The sequence below is a fragment of the Protopterus annectens genome, chromosome 11.part0 (genome assembly GCF_019279795.1).
Source record: "Protopterus annectens isolate FY-2018-M chromosome 11.part0, PAN1.0, whole genome shotgun sequence".
NCBI classification, from domain to species: Eukaryota; Metazoa; Chordata; order Ceratodontiformes; family Protopteridae; genus Protopterus; species Protopterus annectens.
In genome coordinates, this window is record NC_056745.1 from 2226484 (window position 1) to 2251210 (window position 24727).

The 24727-nt window shown below is 41.7% G+C and overlaps 1 protein-coding gene across 2 annotated transcripts in view; it reads left to right on the plus strand.

The window, feature by feature from the left end:
• The window catches only part of SPATA20 (spermatogenesis associated 20), a 2234575-nt gene that overhangs the window by 722001 nt on the left and 1487847 nt on the right, over positions 1 to 24727 (plus strand). The window lies entirely within an intron of this gene.

Genomic DNA, 24727 nt, shown 5'->3' on the forward strand with positions numbered 1-24727 from the left:
GCACTAACTTACATGACCATCAGGCCTTTTTCTCAGCTGCTTTGTCAACCCCATTTGTTCCTCCTCGAGACAAGAGCCCATTAGCCCATTTGTTATTCTTGGATGTGTATGCTGGATGCCAAGAATGGGGGTCATTATCCATTGTAAAAGTAGGTCCTTTTTTAGTTTGTGCACCTATGTCCTCATGCAGCATTTTGGCACGCACAGATAGTTCCACATTATAGGTACATGTGTTCTTCCATACGTGCGGCCTTTAGTTCCTCATGCTACTTGCTGTATGACTAGCAGAAAATTTGGGGTACTCCCCCTTGGACCAGTTGTGGCTCCAGCCCCCCCCCGCCAAGGTGGAAGAGCTGTGAGTTGCCACCCTTTTTTCGCCTCTCCATGTCAGTTCTTTTTAGCTTCTGGGCTACTAGTCAAACCCAAGTTGCCTGGCAGAAAAATGAGGGTTTATTCCTCTTTTTCAATGGAGCTGACAAAGATCATTGTACTTTTGATTTTTCTGTTAACTGCATTAACATTGACAATTGTCATGCTCAGTGTAATAAGTAAAATTCCTCTCCTGCTGCCTGATTTTAATTCCAAACTGGTGAGCTGCATGTACTTTTGTAATTTGTGGCTGTACTGAGCTGTTTAGTCTTCATAAAGAAGTGCAATCGTCATGTGGTTTACTGCAGTTTTCTAGTTGACTAATCACTGATTTACTGTTTTGTAATTCTGGCAGTATCATTGTGTATTACAGTCTTGTCCTAGTTTTATCCTTTGTTTTTTTTTTTTTTTTGTAGTGTCATATACTTATAACTCCTTGTGCTCCCATTCACTACCTTTTGCTACTGTACTGGATTTTCCTTTCACTGCACTTTTATCTCTGTTTTTAAGTTGCATTATACGTTCTGCTGGTTTTACTTATTCATGCTGTTGCATTGGGTTACAGATGTGTCAGTGCTCACCATAGTGTTATCATTGCTAATGTGCCATTATGCAAAGTTTTACAATGCTGCTTAAAGACTTCTGTTGTAAGGGTTGCTATTTAACATTGAATTTGCCAAGAGAAGACATCTTCCTTTGCATTCTGTTTTCAAGAGCATTCATGGATGTCCCGCCCAAGCATAGTTTCTTTTTACCTGATTTCTGACTAATGTACAGCTTATAAAAAATGACATTCTCATGCAATTATTTATAGCTATTGGTTAGCAGTCTGCTCTCACTCTCTCTCATTCTCTCTTAGGAACCCTTCAATAGGCTGAGAGAATAAGTGCCCAGTTTAGGAACTTTTATTTGGTTAAAATTTTTACTGACTCTCTTTTGCTTGTTATGACTATTATTGTTGGATCTAGCTATTTTGATTCTTGATTGGATTTTCTAAATGTTCTGAGATCTTTGGAAAACCTTCCAGCAAGTTTGAGTGAAGAAGACATTTTTTCATCTTGTGCAGAACACCAGGTTTCCTGCTTTGAACACTGATGTACTATTAAAAAACGGCTCACCTAGATTAGAAAAAATAGAAGCTTGATCAAAGTCAGCCACCTCTTAGGCGAGCCTAATACCTCTGGCCTACAGCTAAGGAAGACGCACAAACCAGAACAGCCCTAAAATATAAGGATTCAGCAGACAGAGTCCATCTGGTAATGAAGACCCTGTCTGTCCTACAGTGACCTGCTACCATCATTACTGGGGAGGATTTGCCTCTTGCTCCCCCTGCCCCATGTCCATCTTTTGTGAAGTCCTTTCCTGTCCTAACCCCTTCCGGGCAGACATTGGAATTCAGTGTGTCTGCTCATTTTTAGCCCCCCCCCCCCCCAATCAGTGAAGTACTGAGATGACTGGGCTGAATCCCAGTTCCCAGATACTTATAGGGTTATCAACCCCTTTAAGAGTCTTGCTGCTGCCCCCCCGATATATGAGTCATTGCATATTTCTTATGATTTTAATAGCTGATAGTGAAAACCTGCTGGAGATATTTTCTAGGCCTGTCAGCAGGCTAGATCTGTTTCCTGAGATCCAGGCTGTGCTGTTTTTCTAGCACTCTATGTAAAATTCTGATTATAAGAGGTTTGCAGAGAAGTATGCTGTTGTCAGGCAGAGTGTTAACCCTTAAGCCATGCAGACTTTTGAGCTGAGGGTACCCCTTCAGCAAAAAAAGGGTGTCTGCCAACAGACTCATCAGTAGTAGACATTAAAGGGGATGGACCTTTTCTCTTCATCCTGGATACCATCCCCAGTGAGATCTGATACTGTCAACAGGGAAACTCTTTTTGTGGTTCTAATTGTAGGTTATTTGACAACACCTTGAATCTGACGTGGAAGCATTTTAAGTAGGAATTTAAAGTGCTGGGAGTCCAATAAGAGATGCACTAGTTTGGTGGGCATAGAAAACCCAAGCCCCTGTGTTGTTTCCTTCATTAAGGGATACCTTTGCGTCGGTATATCTGATGCTAGATTCATAGTTGCCTGCCACAAAAAAAAAAAAGTACTACATAGTAACTGAAAAGTTTTAAGAACATCTGTAGAAAACCTATGACCGACAGTGATGGCATCACTGGAGACGGTCTTGAGATTAAAACTGACCCAAAATTTGAATACACTCCCTAACAATAAGAAAAGCAGTATACTAGACTTTTTTTGAAAGAAGGTTCATAACTCTGCTACCATTCAGGGCATTTTCCAGGCACATGTAATGTACCAAGGGAAGAAAATAAAAGAAATGGCAGATATGTGTTTTGATTTCTGTTCTGAGGTATTAAAGACAAAATGAGTAAGTTGGTCAGACTTTTTTAGGATTGGCAGCTGAGAGTTGTCCTGAGAAGGCATGCCTGAATAACTTTGCTGTTTCTGCCAGGTGAAGTAAAAGGGCAGCTCCTAAATGTGCCCACAGATAATAATCTGCTCTTTAGGCCAACTTTTCAGGGAAATCTTGTAATGGCTGTAAGAGAATGGGGAAAAACGAATAAGAGAAGCACCGTTTTTTCACCTTCTCATCCCCAAGTATAGCAGGAATTACCCAACTAACAGTGGCATTTCTCAAGAAAGCAGACCAAAGCCAAGCAGTTTAACAGAAGAAAGCCTCTGAGAAGAAGCAAGTATGGCATAGTGGAAGGCAGTAGAGTGGGAGAGGGGTAACACATTCTCTCCATCCTAATAACCCGCTTTCTGTTGCAATGTTCAGAGTGGGGGAGGCTTGGAAGACTCTCTCAGTCTAAGAACCCTCTAGTCAATGCTATGTTCTTAATCTCAAAACCTCCATCTTTTCTCCTCATTTCCCCTTCCTTTTGTCATAACTCTTGTATGAGTGGGTGGCCTACTTCAAAGATAGCTAGTTCCCTGATGTCCAGTAGTTGGATAAACATTATTCTCCTTCAGAGTTATAATTTAAAATTGAGTCTCTCTGCATTGATGGGCATGTCTGTGGTTCCCATTGGGACCAAACTTCTTTAGCCCTTTAGGTTTTCCAACAGTTGATTGCATAAGGCACCTTAGAAGAAGTTCCCTGGGAGGAAAGGGTCAGGGCTTCTACTTCAGGTTGTTTCTCTTTCCCAGGAAGGATGGACTCTGGAGGACCTTTCTGAATCTATTCAAGCTGAACAAATTTCTAAAAAAAACTCCTTCCAGTTAAAACTCATGCTTGTTTTCTTATAAGCTTTCCATATTGTTATTCCATACTCAAGTTTGGGTCTACTGTAATAAACAATGACTTCATCATTTCTGATTTCCTAGACTTTATAAATCTTTGTATACAACCTATAGTTCTATAACTGTCATTAACCAATTGGTTGATATGATTAGAAAAACTCAGAGCTGGATCTGCCCTTAAACCCAGAGCCTTAAATTAATCTACAGTTTCAATTACTGTGTGCTGTATTAAATTTTCACCTTTGTTTGTCTCCCAAATCTCATATGCTTAGCTTTTGATTTATTATCAGTATATTATTCTCCTGTGCCCAAATGGTCAGCTTAGGTTCTATTCCAAACATGTTAACGTATGTAATCAGTATACCCAATTTTAGGTCATCTGCATCTAGACTGTAGAACGCCTCAGGTGAAAAAGTTAGATATGAAAGGTAGTATAAACAAGTAAGGGCCTAGGACAGAGCATTGTGGGTATACTCTTACTGTAACCAAGAATCTCACCTGACTAATTGCTGTAGGATACTTGCCATGTCGTATTTATCTGCCATGCAGCTGTCCATCTTTTCAAGAGTACATCGATACCTAGTCATTCTTATTTATTGATCAGTGTTTTGTGAGTGACCCTGTCAAATGCTGAAGTTAAATCTATATAAATTTCATCACAACACAATGTTTCATTCATAGCTGTTATTGTATTGTTATAAAACATGGTTACAGGTGTTAATAGCTCTGTTTACAATATATGCATACTGATATGTAGTTTCATGTCCCAATCTATCCAATTCTGACAATAAGTTATACAGTATTATCTTCTCTATTATTTTTCTACAACATGAAGGTAGACTTATGACTCTGTGTTTGTCCTACTCCCTTTCCCCTTAGATTTATTAAGTACATGTCTCCAATCCTGAGGAATCTCCCCATATTTATATGACCTGGTAAATAATAGATATAATGGTACTATACGTTTTTGCTGAAGAGTTCCCAGGTCATTATTACTAATTCTTTCTCCTCTCTGTACTTTGTTTCGATCCTGTTTGCGCTGTTCTGTTTCAATATAATCTAATTTGATTCCAGTACCTGAGGTTACTTGGATATCACTAAGACAAATCATCACTCCCTTTATGGAGCCAGACTGTTTTGCATAAGATTTTGTAAATATATTTAATCTGTTGTGTCTGAGAATAAATTTTAGAATTTTCACAGAGTTTTATCAATTTGTATGTTTTTACCTGTTCCACATTTTATGTATCCGTAAAAAGGTTTCCTATTATGCCCAATATCTTTATATAAATTTTCTTCAATTTTTTCTTGATCTTGTCTCACATTATGTTTGTTTGTCCAGCTTGTTTATTTGTTTTCACAGTTGTATTTCAACCACTCTTCCATTTCTTATATTTTTTGTCTCTTATCTTAATCAGGTATACTGTTCTTATGGAAATATATCCCCCTGTCATTGTATGCCTAAATCCTGATTGTTTGTTTGAATGCAAAAAAAAAATTTCTTTCAAAACTTTCCATCTGCAGTTTTTTCACTGAACTCATCACTCCAGTTACTTTTACATAGTGACTATTTGCTTCTATATAATCTGTAATTAACCTTCTTTGCACTGGTTTAGATGTCAGTTTGGCAGAATTATCCAGCAACAAATTAACCTTTAACCCCCATGATCACTGCACATCAGTGGTGGTAAAACTTGACTTGAAGTAACAGTAATTTCTTTGGGAACACAAACAAATGACTAATATGTTCTATCCCCTGGTAGTTTTTTACAATCTGAAACAATTGATGTGAAGTTGTTCAATCTCGCCGTTCATTCTTACTAATGGGTTCGGAGCCAATCCCTCGGCTCCGAGTCGGCCGCTACCATCGCCAGTTCTCTGGAATTCAGTGAGACACTTTCGCAGCCCCTGATGCCCGATACAATATCTACACAGGCCTCTACCGAGACCCTTTCGGAGTCCGATATGCCGCAGAAATCTTCTTAGTCTTCCAAGCTTTTGGCTGTCTCTGCCTCGGTTGGGTCTGGAGCTGCGACGCAGGCACTGGCTTCCGGGGAGGCCTTTCGCACTACCGAATCTAGGCAAAAAACAATGTCTTCTCATCTGACTACCGTTTCTCTCAGACCGATGGATACTCTTAGGCCTAGAAGCCAGGCCACTCCTAGAAAATCTACCTCTAGCCACCATCTTACTCCTGCTCCACCTCCCCAAGCTCAAATGCTTAAAATGGCAGGGGATCGTATCTCCCTTATCAGGGGCAGTCAGGCCACAACTTTTAAAAGGAAAAGACACCCTTTTCCTGAAATACTGACAGAACAGGATTCTGAGGAATCTGATTATTCCGTTTTTGAAGAGGAACAAAAAACCTCTGACTGCTTATGAGGATTCAAATGCAGAGGAATCCATTCCTTCTGCCTCCCCATCAGAAGACCTTTCCTTTGGGGAAACCCTTCACACCCTCGGGGAACATTTTTACTGGGAATCCCAGGACTTCCCTCAGTCTAAGAAAAGACTGAGAGAGTTTCTAGACCTGCCCCAGCATAGACCCTTGGCCTTCCCCCTATCTTAGAGGTGGCAGATGATGTTTTCCATGAATCCAGCTTAGGCCCTGATGCCCTACCACCTGCTCCCAGTAAACCTGACAGGTATTACAGGGTACCTGATTCTCACAAATACCTGTACAGAAGTCCTGCTGCAGACCCAGAGGTCATTACACAGGGACCTGGAGGAACTAAGGCTAGTTCTGCTAAAAATCCTATTCCTTCGGACAAGGATTCCAGAGCTTTAGACAGATGGGGTAAAAAGTATACGCCTCTGCAACCTTAACTATCAGAGCACTCATCTGTCAGTTCCATATGTTAAAATATCAACAACACTCTTTGGAACTATTAAAGCAAAAGATTTCAACCTTTCCTGGCTGTGCCAATTTGAAAGAGTTAGCAGATTTACTGCACTCTACTTGTCAAGTGGCCAAGCACTCATTACACTGTGGATATGATGCCCTAGAAGCCTCAAGCTAGGCAGCAGTGTCAGGATCTGTCATTAGGAGACATGCATGGTTGAAGGAACAACCTCTCCCTGATCATGTCAAGTCTAAATTAATTGATGCACCCTTGGATAAGGACCGCTTGTTTAGAGTAAAAGCAGAAGAGGTGCTTAAAAAGATGGAAGACAAAGCAAAATCTATGCAAACAGTAAAAGATTTCTTTCAGGTACAACCTCCTGAGGTTCAGCAGGAATTTTCCTTCTAAGCATTGGTCCTTTCCTGCACCTAGCACAGAGGGGCAAAGTAAGCCCTGCAGGTAAAGACTTCCCAGGCCCCTATCCCAGAGACAGCAGAAAACCAAACAGTGGACCATCTCCACCCCAAAGGCAGGGAGTTCTAGGCCATCCCTCTATGGCAAAAACTCTCAATGTCTCCCCCCCCCCCACCCTCCTGTCGCTCACCAGAAGCAAGGAGGAAGTCTCTCCCTCTGCAAATAAAATTGGCTCTCTGTTACAAAGGACCAATGGGTCTTAAAGATAATTTTTCAGGGATACAAATTCTCTTTCAATGAACTTCCAATTCCCGGAGGGCACCAGACTTGCCTCCAAATCAGTGGGCAGAGGCATTGAAACAAGTCCAAACTCTCATATCACAATGGGCAGTAGAACCTGTACTCTCAGACCAAACAGGCAAAGGCTTTTATTTCAGACTATTCCTTGTCCCCAGAAAAGAGGGCATTTGGCACCCCATCCTGGATTTATCCATTTTGAACACCTTCATGTTGGTCCCCAAATTCAAAATGCTATCTTTGCATCAGCTGCTGCCTATGCTGACAAAAAATGCCTGGTTAGTGACCCTAGACCTAAAAGATGCCTACCTCCACATCCCCATAAGGGAATCCTGCAGGAAATTCCTGCACTTCAGAGCAGGCTCACAACACTTTCAGTTCGCTGCGCTACCCTTTTGGCTTATCTACTGCTCCTAGGGTATTGACCAAATGCTTAGCCCCAGCCATAGCATTTTGCAGACAGAGAAATGTACAGATTTACCCTTATCTGGATGACTGTCTTATTCAGGCAGAGTGCAAAGAACAGCTGCTTCAGGACCTGCTCTTTGTGAAAACCCTCCTAACCTCCTTATGGTTCACCATCAGCGAGAGGAAACCAAAGCAAACACCCTCCAGGAAGATCATTCTCTTGGGAACACTGCTGGACACAGCATCCCAAATGGCCTTCCTATCCCCAGAAAAGCAGAGCTTCTTGCTTCTCTACTTTACCCATCTGGCTTCCAGAAGTCACCTCAGTGCAAGGAAGGTTCCTGCAAGCCTTGGGGTACATAGCATCTTGCATCCTTCTAATTCCTCTGGCCAGGCTTCACATGAGAAAACTTCAGTGGTGTCTAAAGAACCTGTGGTGTCAGCATTCGGCCTCTAGAGACTTCTCTCCCTCTGATCCCCTGTATAAGGACCGATTTTCTCTGGTGGGCAGGGGCCTGTGCCAAGACAAAGGTCTTCTCTTCATCTTCCACCCAACTAGGTAGACCATCACCACCGACGCCTCGGACATTGCTTGGGGTGCTCACCTAGCAGGCAGATGCACCCAAGGTCGTTGGGATGCCTAGTACCTTCCCTTACACTTCAACCAGATTGAATTGATGGCAGTACAAAAGGCTCTGACATCCTTCAAACCCCATCTCAGGCCAGGGGTTCTCCGTATCAAAACAGATAAAACCACAGTAATGTGGTACATCAACAAACCGGGAGGGACCCAATCTTACCCTCTGTGCAGGTTAGCCATGAACCTCTGGCTGACGGCCTCCTACTTGGGATTACACCTACTAGCCCAATAACTACCAGGGATCAACAACACCCTGGCAGACCACTTAAGCAGAAACTTACTGGACCCCCATCAGCTAAAAAAATTCTGTACCAGGGAGCATCACCACCTAAAGTGGTCAGTGGATGCCTTGACCTTCCCCTGAAACTCCCTCTTTGTGTATGCTTTCTGTCCTCTGCGTCTTATTCCCAAGGTACTGATCAAGAAAAGGGAGGAGAGACCAAAGGCCATCCTCATTGCTCCAGACTGGCCCAGACAGCATTGGTACCACTAAATGCACAGCCTGACATTACAGCCCCCCAGGCAGTTTCCTCTGATCTCAGAACTCTTGACTCAGGTGGAGGGGGAAATGTGGCTCCCAGACTTGCAGACTCTCAGACTGTCAGCATGACTAATACTCTAAAGACGAACAGGGGGTCCCTGTTAAGCAAACGGGTCCTAGACATTATCACAGAGGACAGAAGGCCCAACACCAGAAAATCTTAAGTAGGGAAATGGAAAAGATTCTGCTCCTGGAGCCAGTCCAAAAGGGGCATTTCCTCACAACCTTCCATCCCTCTTACCCTGGACTACCTAGCAGAATTGCTCAATAGTGGCCTCTCCTTCTCCTTTATTAAAATCCACGCCTCAGCCATTTCAGCTCATTTCAACACAGATCAGCCCATTCTCACATCCTTCCTTTATGCCCAAGGTGATATCTAATGTGACTCTCAACCAGGCCATACATCTACCCACCTTTTTTCCTAACCCTCAAAACAGGGGGAAAAGAATTCTGCACTCACTAGACATGCACAGACAGCTCAGATACTACCTGGACCATACTAAACCCTTCAGGAAAACAGACCAACTTCTTGTCAGCTTTGCCCCAGGGGCAGAGGGGAAGACCATTTCCAAGCAAACCATTTCCAAATGGATATCACACTGTATCCATTTCTGCTACAGATTACATGGGAAACCACCCCTAAATTCATACCCATTCCACTAGGGCAGCCTCCACTTCCACAGCATTCCTCAGAGGAGTTCCCACCAGGGACATCTTGGGAGTTGCCACCTGGACTTCTGTCCATACCTTTACAAAGCATTACCACATACCTCTTTTCTCTAAGGCTAGGGCAGGGTTTGACTGTGAAGTTCTGCAGGGCATGCTGACCCATGCCTAGGTCTCTTACTAATCCTACCACCCCTCTCCTCAGCTGTGGGAATCCTCCCACAGGTGATGACTGCAGCAGTGAAACATGAAGAACATAGTACAGTTGTGTACACTTGACATAAATGTAGATGTTCAAATGTATTCACTGTTGCAGCCCTGGTTTCCCTCCCTCCTTCCCACTCGTATCCTCTTTCCCTAGGGAGACTTAAGCTTCTTACAGTGGCTTTTAGCCACCAGGACCACTTTACCATATTTCCTTGGGTTACTGACTGGTTAGGGCAAGAAAAACCGATGTATGGCTTCGGCTGCATTTCTTTATAGCACTGATGACCTGACGTCAGTCCACAAGCAACAGCAGCCGATGCAGGAAAAACATTGACTCTGGTATTCGGGCCGGCCAAGGGCTACCACAGCGGGGATAGCCCACCGGTGATGACTGCAACAGTGAATACACTCGAACATCTACATTTATGGTAAATGTACCAACTGTACTTTCTCCAAGCTATGCCACTTGCACAAGTGCAATCATCATCAGTATGTCTCGATTTTCTTCTAATAATGATAAGCAAATTATCAGGCATTACCTTTAAATATGCATAACATTTATTACACTGAGTAAGATATTTGTGCTTTAGCAAATCATTAATGGCATAGTCATTTAAGGAGTCCATATTCAGCTTCAAACAAATAAAAAATTGTAAAAGAAAAGAATAACCAAAGTCAGTAACCACAGTATTCAAAGAGAACATAAATCAATTTCTGTGAGAGAAATCACACAAGCAATATACAACTAAATACTAAAGTAAGTACAGTAAGGTTGTTCTGACTGTACAAGTTCTGAAAGTCAGACAAAATCTATAATTCGTTTACGTCACTATCACTCACAGTTGCACTTCATTTTACAAGTAAACATCAATAAATCACAAACCAGGATAGAAGTGTTTAGATAAGCTCTGGATTGTCCTCTCTGCAGTCTGTGTGCATTTATAGCATATGTAGAATATGTAATGGTTCACAGAACCATACACTGAATCTATAGCAACATTAAAATATTCATTTACTGTAATGGGATGGTTTTCTATAATTAGTTTTTCCCAAAAAAATCTTGGTGTGAGGAATGTTTGGACATCACAGATGGGACCACGTACAGTACTCTGGGCATCAGGGAACAGTTGAGATTTAAAAGTTTCCCATAATTCACTTTCATTCTTTGCAGTGAACATGGCCCAATACCAGCCATTCTAGTTGAATTCCTATTAACATTAGTATACCTTTCTTAGTGGATCAAGATGAATGTTAGACATTAAAACTTCTTCAGTGGCCGAACAAACATGGACCTTTTTTTGGTTTCTTGCGCAAAAATAATTTCAATCATGTACTGGGCTGTATACTTGTAAATGGTGTGACATTTATATAACAAATGTAGGGTTCTTGTGGATGCCTGAGGAATGGAGAAAGTGTTTTTGGTACAGATTTTTAAGAATAAAGATGATGTGCAGAGATGTAGTAACTACAGAGGGATTAAATTGATCAGTCACAGCATGAAGTTATGGGAAAGAGTAGTGGAAGCTAGGTTAAGAAGGGAGTCGATGATTAGTAATCAGCAGTATGGTTTCATGCCAGGAAAGAGCACTACAGATGCGATGTTTGCTTTGAGAGTGGTGTTGGAGAAGTACAGGGAATGTCAGAAGGAGTTGCATTGTGTCTTTGTGGATTTAGAGAAAGCATATGACAGGGTGCCTAGAGAGGAGTTGTGGTATTGTATGAGGAAGTCAGGGGTGTCAGAGACGTATATAAGAGTGGTACAGGATATGTACAAGGGTAGTGTGACAGTGGTGAGGTCTGCGGTGGGAGTGATGGATGCATTTAAGGTGGAGGTGGGATTACATCAAGGTTAAGCTCTGAGCCCTTTCTTATTTGTAATGGTGATGGACAGGTTGACAGACGAGATCAGACAGGAGTCCCCGTGGACTATGATGTTTGCAGATGACATTGTGATCTGCAGTAAGAGTAGGGAACAGGTGGAGGAGACCCTGGAGAGGTGGAGATGTGCTCTAGAGAGAAGAGGAATGAAGGTCAGCAGGACTAAGACAGAATATATGTGTGTGAATGAGAGGGAGGATAGAGGAATGGTGAGGATGCAGGTAGTAGAGGTGGCGAAGGTGGATGAGTTTAAATACTTGGGATCAACAGTTCAGAGTAATGGTGCGTGTGGAAGAGAGGTGAAGAGAGTACAAGCAGGTTGGAGTGGGTAGAGAAGAGTGTCAGGAGTGATTTGTGACAGACGAGTACCAGTAAGAGTGAAAGGGAAGGTCTACAAGAGGGTAGTGAGACCAGCTATGTTATATGGGTTGGAGACAGTGGCATTGACAAAAAGACAGGAGTCAGAGTTTGACGTGGCAGAGTTGAAGATGTTAAGATTTGCACTGGGTGTGACTAGGATGGACAGGATTAGGAATAAGTATATTAGAGGGTCAGCCCAGGTGGAAGGTTTGGAGACAAAGCCAGAGAGGCAAGATTACATTGGTTTGGACATGTGCTGAGGAGGGATGCAGAGTATGTTGGGAAAGGATGAAGCTGCCAGGTAACAGGAAAAGAAGAAGGCCTAAGATAAGGTTTATGGATGTTGTGAGAGAGGACATGCAGGTTGTTGGTGTGACAGAGCAAGATGCAGAGGACAGGAAGAAATGGAAACAGTTGATCTGCTGTGGCGACCCCTGACGGGAATAGCCGAAAGAAGAAGAAAAGAAGGGTTTTTGTATTCGGAGTTTAATGATTTTACTGTTTAGTGAGTTTAACCACTTAGTGTCAGCAGCTAATCTGATTTACCATTGATTAGCACTGTTATGAACTGTGAGATTAGGTAATACAAGTATGAAGCTAGAACAGAGGTAAAAGTGAGATGCATTGATTTGGATGACATGGAGTTGGGGCATGACTGAGCTCTCTTTGTATGTTCTGATGTTGGAAAACAATTTTTTTCTCCATCCTTGCAGCTGAAAACCATTCATCATGAGTGACGCCATAATATGAGCACAAAGTAGATTAACAGTTAGCTAAATATTTTGGTGCCATTCTAAGGGGGTTCAGTGTGTGTCAACATGAAGGGTTGGTGGTAGGTGGCCCTATCCCCTTCCTCAGGGAATGCCAGTATCTCTTCCATCAAGGCTTCTGCATTTTGGGCAAGACATTTTTAGTCTTTTAAAACCACCAACCAAGCAAAATAGATACATGAACAACAGTTACCTACCCTAGAAGCCTTTCATGACCTTGAAAACATCCATATTTGTTTAGATACAGGAACAGCAGTTTCTCTCTGTGTTTAATGTGTACAACTCAGAATGGCTGCATTACCAGTTGGGTAGTTATCTGTATTTATTTATTACCCCATCACTTTGCAGATAAACAAGTTAATTACCTTGAACATCTGCTATCTTGGCAATTCCACTTGTTTTATCATTGCTAACTGTAGAATGCCTTCCTCAACCCCTGCAGATAATGGGAATGTGTCAATCAGCTGACAGTAATTTCAGTAAAAGTAAGATATTCCAAGTAAATTTTCCAAAACTGCTTCAGCGATAGTGTAGTATTCATCTTTCTCCACTGTTGTGCAACCTAGGAGTTTGTATATTTAATTTGGAGAGTGTGGGGAGCTTACCTCCCCACATCGAAGGTGGAGTGGGCCTTGCCCCCCCCCCACCCCTACAAAAAGACTATTTCTGAGGATCACTCAAAGTAGTTGCTGCAAATTTATTTTGGTGATTTTACAGTCAGGGAAATTTCTCTATCAGCATGAATTTCAGTTGATACCTTCCTTACCAAACTACAGTTTGGGGGATTTTTAACTGTTCAGCCATAAGTTTAACATACATGCATTACCAAAGCAAGCATGCAGCTGGGACTTCCAGGATGGTTGCATACTGATCAACCACTTAATTTCAGCTCTCCCATTGTGTAAAAAGAAACTCTGCAACAGGGAGTAGTAATTCTGCTAGCTTGAGAGTAAAATTCAGTTTCTGTTTAGTAAATACACTGCCTGGATGCCAGCAAAGAAGAAACTAAGACAGCCTGAAAGAAAATCAATTAAAAAAGGTGAAGAGAAAATACGGACTGGGAGGAATCCTGTAGCTGTTCAGCAAATGACAGATGTTCTTCGCATTGAATACTGGTGCAGTAACCTTAGCTATATGGGTTATATCCTGCCAAGGATTTAACAATGGGACAGCGTTCAAAGCTTAAGGGCAAGTTCCACATGCCCAAGCCATCAAGCAGCTTGAGCTAAGCTGACTAAAAGACAAGTTTTGGGTGCACAGCCTTTCAGAGATTTACTGCTGCAGAAGAGTATTCTCGTTTGAGGCTTTTGAGGATCAGCGATCAGCTTGAGCTTTCCTTATCTGGGCAGATAAGTTCCTAAACCATCCTTTTTTTTAAGTAATGTTTTTTATTACTTTCCTCTTCAGGAAAGTTATTTTAAAGCTAGGAGTGTTGTTTTTGAAATTGTCTGAACAGTGTAACATACTTTTAAATGGAGCACTCATTGTTTTTGCCAGTTTAAAATTAGTGTTATCTAACTGCTAAACTAGTTTCTGTAGACAAATTGTGTTTATTTTAAAGTTGTTGTGCTGCCATAGTGTTTGAAAGTACTTTTTACTGTTTTTTTTTCTGTTTAAAAATAAAAAAAAAAGCTTTTGTGAACTGGTAGTTTTACTGGCATTGTTGCTTGTTTTCCCAGAATAGAGGCACCATTTCTGGCTTGACTGTGAAACAGATTTGCTCCCACAACCCATCCTTCTTCCAGCCACAAAAAGAAAAAGTTGGCAACCAGCCTTTGCCACCACAGCAGGCTAGCAATTTGCCTCAATTGTAGGTGGGTGACTTTGCTGCGGTTGTTTGTTGTGCCTGAGACCACTCATCTTAACCCAGATCCCTCTGGTGCAGCAGCTACAGCTACTATAGACTGGGGGTTAGCCACAGCCTTTGCAGCTGTTGGGGCCCCCCTCAGTGGGCAAGGGCAAACCACTCTCCTCTGTCCTGGGAGGGGGAACAGGGAAGGTTTTCCTGTTTTGTCAGAATGTTGTGCACATCCCTGGGGATGCAGCGGCTGCCATTAGTAACATGGTTGACTCCCTTTTTCTTGTCACAGAGAAACAAAAAAGCAAGCAAGTATTTACTGTTCTTCCTCAAAATTCTTTGGGTAGTAGTAGTTTACTGAGACTGACTCAGAATTTGATTCAGGCTATTGATCTTTCTTGCGGAGCAGTTTCTGTTAAATAAGAGGGATGCCTCCTTTGCTGAAGAGATTCACCTCCTGAATCTGAACAGGAGATTTTGGATTCAAAGTTTTATCCTTAAAATTGTGATTCACACTCTGAGGGGAGCTCACTTTTTGATTCTCCCTGAGGGGATTTGTCTTTCTCTTGAGACGTTTGATGGAATGTCCTACAGTTTTCATTGGTAGAATATTGAGGTTTTCTTAACCCTCAAAAAAAGACGGATTTTGTTACAGAAGGATTTTCCAGAACCTACACCCATTCCTTCTGTCCTGTCTATTTTAGAAGATGCGTGTCTTACTGCCTGCAGTTTTCCTGATAGTCAGCCAACTGTCTCAGAAAAGACAGATTGGAGGTATAAAGTTCAAATTTGTATACACTATTCCCAAACTTGACCCAGCAGCTATAGCCTTAGTTGACCCCTTTACTACTAAGCACTTAGTTAATTCCTTTCCTACTCTTTCTAATAAGGATGGGAAAATTATTGATCGATATGGGAAACCTGTATACTACAGCAACTTTGAATTTCAGAATTTTAAATGTTCTGGCTTACATGTTAAAGTTTATTCTGATATTCTTTTTAAATGTTCTGGCTTACATGTTAAAGTTTATTCTGATATTCTGTGAAAGTATGAGGATGTTTTATCTACAGTTTCTTAGTGAAGATAAATCTGCTTTAAATAACTTAATTTCTTCAATTGCACAAGTCACTACTCATTGTTTGCTGTGTGTGTATGACTCTGTTGATAATTCTTCCAGGGCTGTGGCTGCTCGTACTGGTTTTCTTGGCTGCATTCTCAGACCCTTCTGGATAATAATAAAATTAGATTTTGAATTCTCCACTGGATAAGGTTTATTCTTTGGCCCCTCTGCTGCAGAGGTGATAAGAAAGTGTGATGAAAGGGACAAGCTGGTCTAGGATATCTCGTAAGATTTTTCAGCCCCCCCCCCCCTTTCCAAATCGTCCAAGGGATTTTCTGTCTCATTACCAAATTTACGCAAAAAACAGAATTTATGTAAACAGTCATTTAAGAAGAGTGGCAGAGAGGTTTCAAAAAAGAAGTCTTAAACCTCCCAATAGCAAGGGCACTCCAAGTTTGAATGACTGTTCAGGTGACATTGTGACCCCTCCCATCCTGGCTCTGTTTCTCTTCCAGAAAGTCTAAATCTCCATTTTTCTCTTGGACAACAGATTGCTTCAGACAAATGGGTTCTGAAAATCATTCATCAGGGTTACAAGTGGTAGTGGGAAGAAATTCCTCCTTCCTCATCCTGCAGATTCAGACTGTCTTCTTTCCACCTGTTCATCATATGTTGTCCCAAGGAGAACCAGTTCCCCTTCCCAGGTTGGGCAGAAGTTTTATTCAGGGATATTCTTAGTTCCAAAGAAAGAAAACATTTGGAGACCAGTTGTGAACCTTTCTTTTTTAAACCTGTTTGAGATAGTGCCCAAATTCAAAATGTTATCACTTCACATTCCTATTCATCCAGACCTCAAGCATTTCTTAAAGTTTTGTGTGTCCGGATCCCATTATCAGTTCTCTGCTTCATCCTCTGGACTATCCACTATAGTAAGAGTGTTCACAAAGTGTGTAGTTCTAGTTATAGCTAATTGCAGGCTACATATGTTCTATATTTATGCATCTTGCTTATCTTTGCAAAGTCTGTTTCAAAGTGCCAGGAATCTCTCTCTTGGATGACAGATCTCTTGCATAAGCTGGTATTATAAGAGAGCATTCAAAAGTCTTTCATGACTACCTCACATAGGATTGTGTTCCTGTGATGTCATCTAGACACTTCAGTTCAAAATACTTTTCTTCCACAGGAAAAAAATAGATCTTCATTTAAATCTCTTTCTAAGGTTTTCCACATAGACTTCATTGTGAGGGAATACCTCAAGATTTTGGGTTTCATTGCATCTATGATTCTCATGATATTCCTGGCAAGACTGTGCATGAAAAAGATACAGTAGTATCTGAAATCTCTTTGGTCCCAGTGTCAACACCCTTTATCTTTTCAGATCCCTTTACTGGGATTTTTCAGAAGAGACATCACTTGGTGGAGGCAACAGATATCCTTAAATTGAGGTGTCCCCTTCTCTTTCTTTCTTTCTCTCTCTCTCTGCTCCAAAGCAGTCAGTCACCACAGATACTTCAGACTTTGCATTGGGAGCAGTTTCAGGAGATATACAGTGCAGAGGGTGTGGGACACCAAGGACAGACGCAAGCATGTAAATATCAAGGATATGCTTGCCCTGATCAAGGCACCAAATTTCTGAACCATCTTTGGTCCCTGGGACCTCATCAAATAACAGACTAAATCACAATGCTGTGGTTCATCAAGTAAGGGGGAAACCAGGTCATAGCCCCTTTGCAGACTAGCCATGTTAGCTTGAGATCTAGCTTCACAGCAGACTCACTCTACAGGCATATTACATTCCGTTCAAAGGAAAACTGTGTGGTAGACAAAACTGAGCAGGACCTGGGAGACCTTCACGAATTGTATCTGGAGGGCTTATAAAATTTGATCCATCTATAGGGAGTTCCTGAAGTCTTTCTTTTCTCAAGGTTCCTTTTTGTCTCCTCTCTGAACAGTCAACTGGCAAAATTCTGTTCCAGGGCACCATGAAGAATGCCTTGAAAGCAGATGCCTTTTCCTTTCTTTGGACAGGAATATTCCTGTATGCCACGATATACCAAAGCCAAACACTGAAAAAAACAGGACAAGCAGTTCCTCAAATCAACTTTTATTGGAGGATTAAGTGCTTTCGTTGGAATGTAACCAAAGACTTCCTCAGAATCCATTATATCTCTCAACCTAAATGATTTGTATACTAGACCAATAACAGTTAAATATTCAAATAAGTATTCAGATAAACTTACAAAACCTCCTTAAAAACTAGCATTTCAAAAAATCAAAACACACTAACTTCTATAAAAATTAAGAAATGCAGTTAATAAATGTTGCACAAAGACATTTTATTTTCTCTAGAATTTTTTTTTCTTGACCTTAAATGATTTTAAACATAAAATTCTGGCTATAGATATATGATCATTAAGCCCTGGGAATAAGTAGCATTTAACTTTATTTGCCACATCATTTCTTTGTATTCAATTAAGTCTTCCCAGGGTCCACCTCTTGCATTTTGAAACACCACATAGATAACAAAAAAAGTAAAAGAATGTTCAGGGTACATCTGAATGTGCTTATACAGTGAACATTTTACATTTCTATCGTTTGTCTAGATTGTGTTTGTATATATGTTAAGGTTTCCTTACATAGAATCCAGTATATTCTACACACTTTGCCAAGTATGTAACCCCCTGCGAATTACAAGTACAGTGGTAAGGGGTATATATTTTTTCATTCCCAATATTAATCATTGCTCCTTCCAAAAGAAATCTACATTGCTTGTACCACCTACATCTATAGGTGCCCTTTTTCTTGTTCAACACATTTCCTATCATGTTACCCTCTTCAAGGTCTCCCTTAACAGATTTCCCCAGTCTGTAAACTATACATGTTTTTGTTTCCAAAATCTCCATAGTTCTTCCAAAACAAGAAAAGATTTTCCAATTCTTTACCAAGATGTTAAAAATCTTATCACAATCCACTGTATAAGTTGTAATAAAGGCACACTCAAACTTTTCATTCTCAATAACATCCCTAGTATCACCAAAGTTATTTTGTAGGATGTTCTTGTTGACTCTAAAAAGTGGGGTAATAATACCCTCCCTTCTCTTTAGATTCATTTCAGTTCTTCTACTGTTCAAGTTTTCGGGGTACCCTCTAGCATACAGCATTTCTGCTAGTACAAACTGACCTTTTATCACTCCTCTTTTAACATGCAGGGGTGACAAGTAGTGTAATGTAAGAAGGAGTTTGAATAATGGGGTTTACGATAAATGTTGGTAATTTTTTTTTATTTAAACAATCCTTGGAAACTAACACATCTATGTAACTAATACTGTTATTATAAGAATAGGTTATCTTTAAAAATGAAGTTGTAGAATTAAAATAAGTGATCAAATTTTCTATTTCTTCCTGTGTTGTTTCTTATGCTATAAATAGAGCATCCAAAAACCGTACATATAATCTCCAGAGTTTTTGACTACAATAATTTAAGACCAAATGTTTTCCCCGTTGTAGCATAACTATGTTAGCGTATAAGGGGTCGCATGCCGTCCCCATAGCTATGCCTGACTTCTGTCGAAAGTAATGGCCCTTCTGTGCAGACAAAATTGTAATTCAAAGCTAGTTCCATTAGTACAACTGACACATCAATTTCATCATTGGTTAGTTTTTGTGTCTCCACCAAAAACTCCTTGAATCACTCTAAATCCTGCTCATGTGGTATCACATTGAATAGGTTAACAACATCAACTGCTGTAAACCACAAATTGTCAGAATAAATTACTTTTTGTAACTTGTACAAAAAGTTCCAGGAATCTTTACATAAAAGAAAATAACCATCCAAAAAGTTCTTTAGTTTCAAATCTATATATTTTGCTAAAGCATGCATCTTAGAAGAGCCTGAATTGACAATGGGTCTCATAGGGGAGTCTGTTAAATCCTTATGATTCTTTGGGATACCAAAAATTGAAGGTACAACAGGGTATTTCACTTGTAAAAAATCCAATAACTCTCCACCTATTTGCCCCTGCTCAAACTTATCCCGAAGAAAAAAAATCTATCTTTCTATATGTAATGTGAATGTTAAGGGTGGTTTCCTCATACATGTCTTCGTTGTTCAAAAACATAAACATTTTGTTGACATAATATACCCTCTGCATTACTACTATCCCCCACCTTTGTCTTTTTCATAATATGGATGGTTTTGTCTTGGCACAATTCCTTCAGCAACTTAAACTCAGAATGGTTCAGGTTGAAACAGCAATTTGTATCTCTTTTACTTATGAAATTTCTAATTTCAAAGTTGCACATCTTTTCAAATAAAACTAACAGTAAAGTGAGAGGTGGATTAAACAAACTGCTTCTCCGTATCAAGTTAGACCCAACTGCACTATCCATGCTTTCAAAGTACATTTTCAATTAAGTTTTCTTATAAACAACTTTAAATCAAGCAAAACAGTCTCAGTTTTAGTACAAGTAGTTGGAACAAAAGTATACCCTTACTTAAAAGTTCAGAATGCTCAGTTTGATAAATGTTGCCAGTGTAATTGTAAAGTTGTCACCTGCTATATTTGTAATAACCTCAGGATAATTGTCTTGCACAAAAAGAGATTCTATCTCGCCCTCCATCCACAGCCGTAGTTTGTTTGGCATTGTAGATTCACCTGTTAATTCCAGGAATGAACAGGGCCTCCCAAACAATTTGCCTGGTTTCTTAGTTGCTCCGACTTCCTCGGAAAATCCATCTCTAAAGGGATGTCTTCATTTTCCCCAGGATGTATCACTTCACTTCTGTTTCCATGATTTTCAGAGTAATTCTGCCCTTCGTAAGCCCTCATTGGTTGAGGATAGGCTCACCCTTCCAAATACTCCAGCCTATCCCTTTCAAGTTTTTTTTCTTTCCTTTAGGGCATATCTAAGACTGTCTTTTCAATCTTAGAAAAAAAATGTTAGTTACTATCATATGGCCTTTCTTATTCATTTGTCAAGGTTCATTTATCAGCCATTTCAGCATCTCTGTCCATGGATCCTCCTCTTTCAAGGCAGTTGCATATAAAAATGGACTCCAAGTCAGCTGGTGGCCCCTCTTTGGGATCTTATTTTTTGTGTTAGAGAAACTAACACTTGCTCCATTTGAACCAGATAATGTGGCTGACTTGAGGTTCCTGACATGGAAAACAGTTTTATTGATTGCTCTAACCTATGCAAGAAGGGCATCTGAGTTGCAAACTCTTATGCTGAGTCAACCCCACCTCATTTTCCGTAAATACAAGATTTCTTTGAGAACTAGTCCTTCTTTTATGTCTAAAGTAGTATTTGAGTTTACTTTAATCAAGCTATCCATCTTCCCGTTTCCTTTCCTGAACCTTAAAATGAGGGAGCAAAGATACTCCATACCTTGGATGTACACAGACAACTATGGTACTACCTTGACAGAACTACATTTTTCAGATCATCAGAACAGTTTTTCATTTCTTGTGAAGGTAAGGGACAACTGGTGTCAAAACAGACTATTTCCAAAAGGTTGTCTAATTTATTACCTTTTGTTATACTAACCATAAGTCTATTCTAGGCAGGGTCAAGGCCAACTCTACAAGGACCTTGCCTTCTTCTGTGGCTTTTTAGAAAGGGTTGGATGTTAGAAGTAATCTAGATGCTGCTATGTGGTCTTCTGTACGTATTTTTTTTACAAAGCACTATAAGCTGGATTCCTTCTCGTAGTCTAGCTCATACTTTGCTAGGGCCATTTTCCAGGGGATCCTGATCCCTTCTCTTTCTGCCTCCCAAATATAGGTAGCCATATAGCTAAGGCTACTGCAGCAGTGATCAATATGAAGACCATATTACAGTTGTGTAAGCCGAACTTAGAATAACAGTAGATGTTTGAATGATTATTGCTGTGTTGGCTTTTGTCCTTTACTAGTGTAGTGTTAGCGTAGTTCTGTAGTTGGGTATTAACAGCTACATTTACAGTTAGTTATATATATATATATATATATATATATATATATATATATATATATATATATATATAATGTATAGGCCTCTTGGGCATTGTTTGATATTGTGTGTGCTTTTTCTACAGTAGTTGCTTAGTTGTTTATAGTTGTGATAGAGTTTGCTGTTGATTAAAATTATATCTGAAGATAGACAGACACCCGAAGTCTGGTTTCAAAAAATGTCCAGACTGCGGACAGAAAATGCCTGTCACTGACGGACACGTTCAATGTGTCTATTGTCTGGGTGAGGTGCACCTTCAGGAGTCCTGCAGTATCTGCCACTCCTTTTCCACTAGGGTGCTTGCTGAGAGGAAGAGAAAGCTCATGGATCGGGGTCTTATTAAGCACTCTTTTGTGGAAGCTTTGACTGACCAGGATGGAGCCAGCAAGTCATCAAAGTCCTCTAAATCTTCCTCAGACTCCAAGTCAAAAAAGTCTAAGAAAGTGGAACTTGCTGTGACTTCGGCTCCACAGCCTTCGGAGCCGACAGTCTTTTCCTTTCGGATCCGGCACACTGCCTTGGAACCGGTCTCCAAAACTCCTTCTCCATTACTCCAGTCGGCACCATTGGTGCATTCCTCCAGGTATTCTGTTAGCCTTTCTCATTTGGATATGGAACGACTGGTACAGAAGCTCTTAAAGACACCAGGCCTAGCTAAATTGCTGTCGGTTCCGACCCAGGCATCTGAACCGAAGACCACTACCCCGGAATTGACTGCTCTTCCTCCGAGCCATACCAGTTTTTCAGAGCCGGAGGAGACTGACCTGATGGTTGTAGAACCCTTGGAGCCTACACCTGTTCCAGTGTCATTGGCTCCATCTACTCGGATATACTCTGCACCGACTGGGGACTCTAGGAGCCGACACTCTCCAGTTGGGTCCGGGGAGGATAGTCACACTGACCTGTCGGTGTCAACTCTTCCTCTTGGCGCCTCTGCACAGGTGAGCTCGGCTCCTATCTCAGGCTCTGAGCTCACGGCATTGGTGCGGGAGGAGATCACAGTTCTTTCAGGTCCATCGACTCCTTCTCATCGGAGCCGTGATGCCTTCGAAGCCATGAGGCGAGTATTGTCTCCTAAGACTTCCTCATCACCAGGTCTGGCCTCTTCTTCCCCTAAAGTGCCTGTGTCTGCTTCTGCTTCCATTGGCCACCCCAAGCGTAGAGACCCAGAGCCTCGGGTACACCCACTGGATGCCCCCTGCTCTTCTAAGACTTACCCCTAGGCTCCCATTGAGGAAATCCCCAGAAAAAGAGTGTACAAGAGGAGGCACTTGGACTCCCCACAGGCGTCATTGACATGTGACACTGACTTGGATGAGTCATAAGGGTCCCCTCGATCCCCCTCTGATGACATCTCCTTTGCGGAGATCCTTAGGCAGAGGGATGATTGGCAGTCCAAAACCCCCTACTGAGGCTGAGTCAGTTCTCCTGAAGGCTTTTGGGTCTCAATCTTCCACCTCCTGGGTGTCTCCACCCTATGATGAGCATATGCAATTGGTCTCTTGTAGGGCATGGGAGCATGGAGCCTGTCCCTCGGAGGCCGAATAAGTTTATCTCTGCTCCAGCGGATAAAACCTTCTTGTCTAAGGGAGTCCCTCTTGATGTCATGGTGGTGGCGGCAGCCACCAAGAAGGAATTGTGTGAGACTTCCTCGTCTATCCATCCTCCTAACAGAGATTCTAGGATTATGGATAGATATGGCAAATGCATGTTCAGTTCAGCGACTTTCACTCTTCCATCACTGAACTGTCTGACCCATTTCAACAGACGGCAAAGAGATCTCCTTAAGGAGTTGGGAGATGTTCTTTAGGGTGCTGTAGCTGCAGGCGTCTCTGACAAAGTTTCTGCTCAGCTTGCTACCCTTAATTCCATTGTGAACTTGTCCATGCGTCTCATATATGCAGCAGATGGTTCGAGCAGGGCTGCAGGTTCAAGGATTGCTCTTCGTAGGCATGCCTGGATGCACCTCTGTTCCTTCGGGGAGCCCTTCAAGTCTTCATTCGTAAATACCCTGTTTGATGGCTCATCCTTGTTTGGGCTTAAGGTAAAGGAAACATTGACCAGGTGTGAACAGGAGGGAAAGACTCTGCCGTCGGACCCTACTCGGCCTTACCACAAAGGCCAACAGGGAGGAAAGATGTGGTTCCGAAAAGCCCAAGGAGGCTTTCAGGACACACATGGTGAACCCCCCCTCCAGGGGCAGAGGAGGAGGTAATAATGGAAGATGCCACCCTCGTGGCAGAGGGGGTCTGCAACACCAGGGTGACAGAGATCATTTCTCTGGTCAGCCCTACCAGTGCTCCTGAGAGGAGGCCCGACTGTCCTGCTCTGGAGGCAGTCAGGGTTCATTTATTTTTGTACCCAGAAGCCTGGCTAGACATAAACGACAGCTGGGTACAAAGCATCATTTCCAGAGAGTATGTCAATACCGTTCTCCTCTCCTCTCCTCCCCTTTCCATCAGGAGAATCCCGGATGTTCCACCCAGTTACAGGGAACAAGCAACTATAGAGGTCCACAAGTTGCTAGAAAAGAGTCATCCAGCCAGTCCAAGCAGACCAAACAGGATTTGGAACTTACTCAAGATTGGACCAAGAAAAAAGCTGAAAAACTAACCCACCAAAGGATGCAGCAAGCGAGCAGACCAGGAACAACCACCAGGAAGTACGACGGCCCAACCTTACAATAAGGTACAACGTTGCTCAAAAGGTGAATACCAAAGCAGTAGCTCCAAGATTCTTTTTGGTTCCAAAGAAAACAGGGGACTGGAGACCCATATTGGACCTCAGCAGACTCGACCGATTTGTGAAAAAAGAGAAGTTCCGAATGGTCACGCTTCAGTCCATACTTCCCTTTTTAGGGAAAGACAATTGGATGTGCTCGATCGATCTCAAGGATGCGTACTACCACATAAAAATTGCCAGACCATCCAGGGATCAACTGCGTTTACAGCTGGGAGCCAGTCAGTATCAGTTTCAAGCCCTGCCCTTTGGTCTCACTACAGCCCCCAGAGTGTTTACCAAATGTATGGCAGTGGTCACGGCTCACCTGAGGCGTGTAGGATTTCAGGTCTTTCCGTGTCTGGACGATTAGCTCCTTAACTCCACCGCCAGGCATCAACTGATTCAGGCAACAGAATCCACACTGACACTCTGCAACCACTTAGGCATTACGGTCAACTTCAAAAAGTCTGCCTTGTCGCTATTGCAGCATATCGTCTTTATA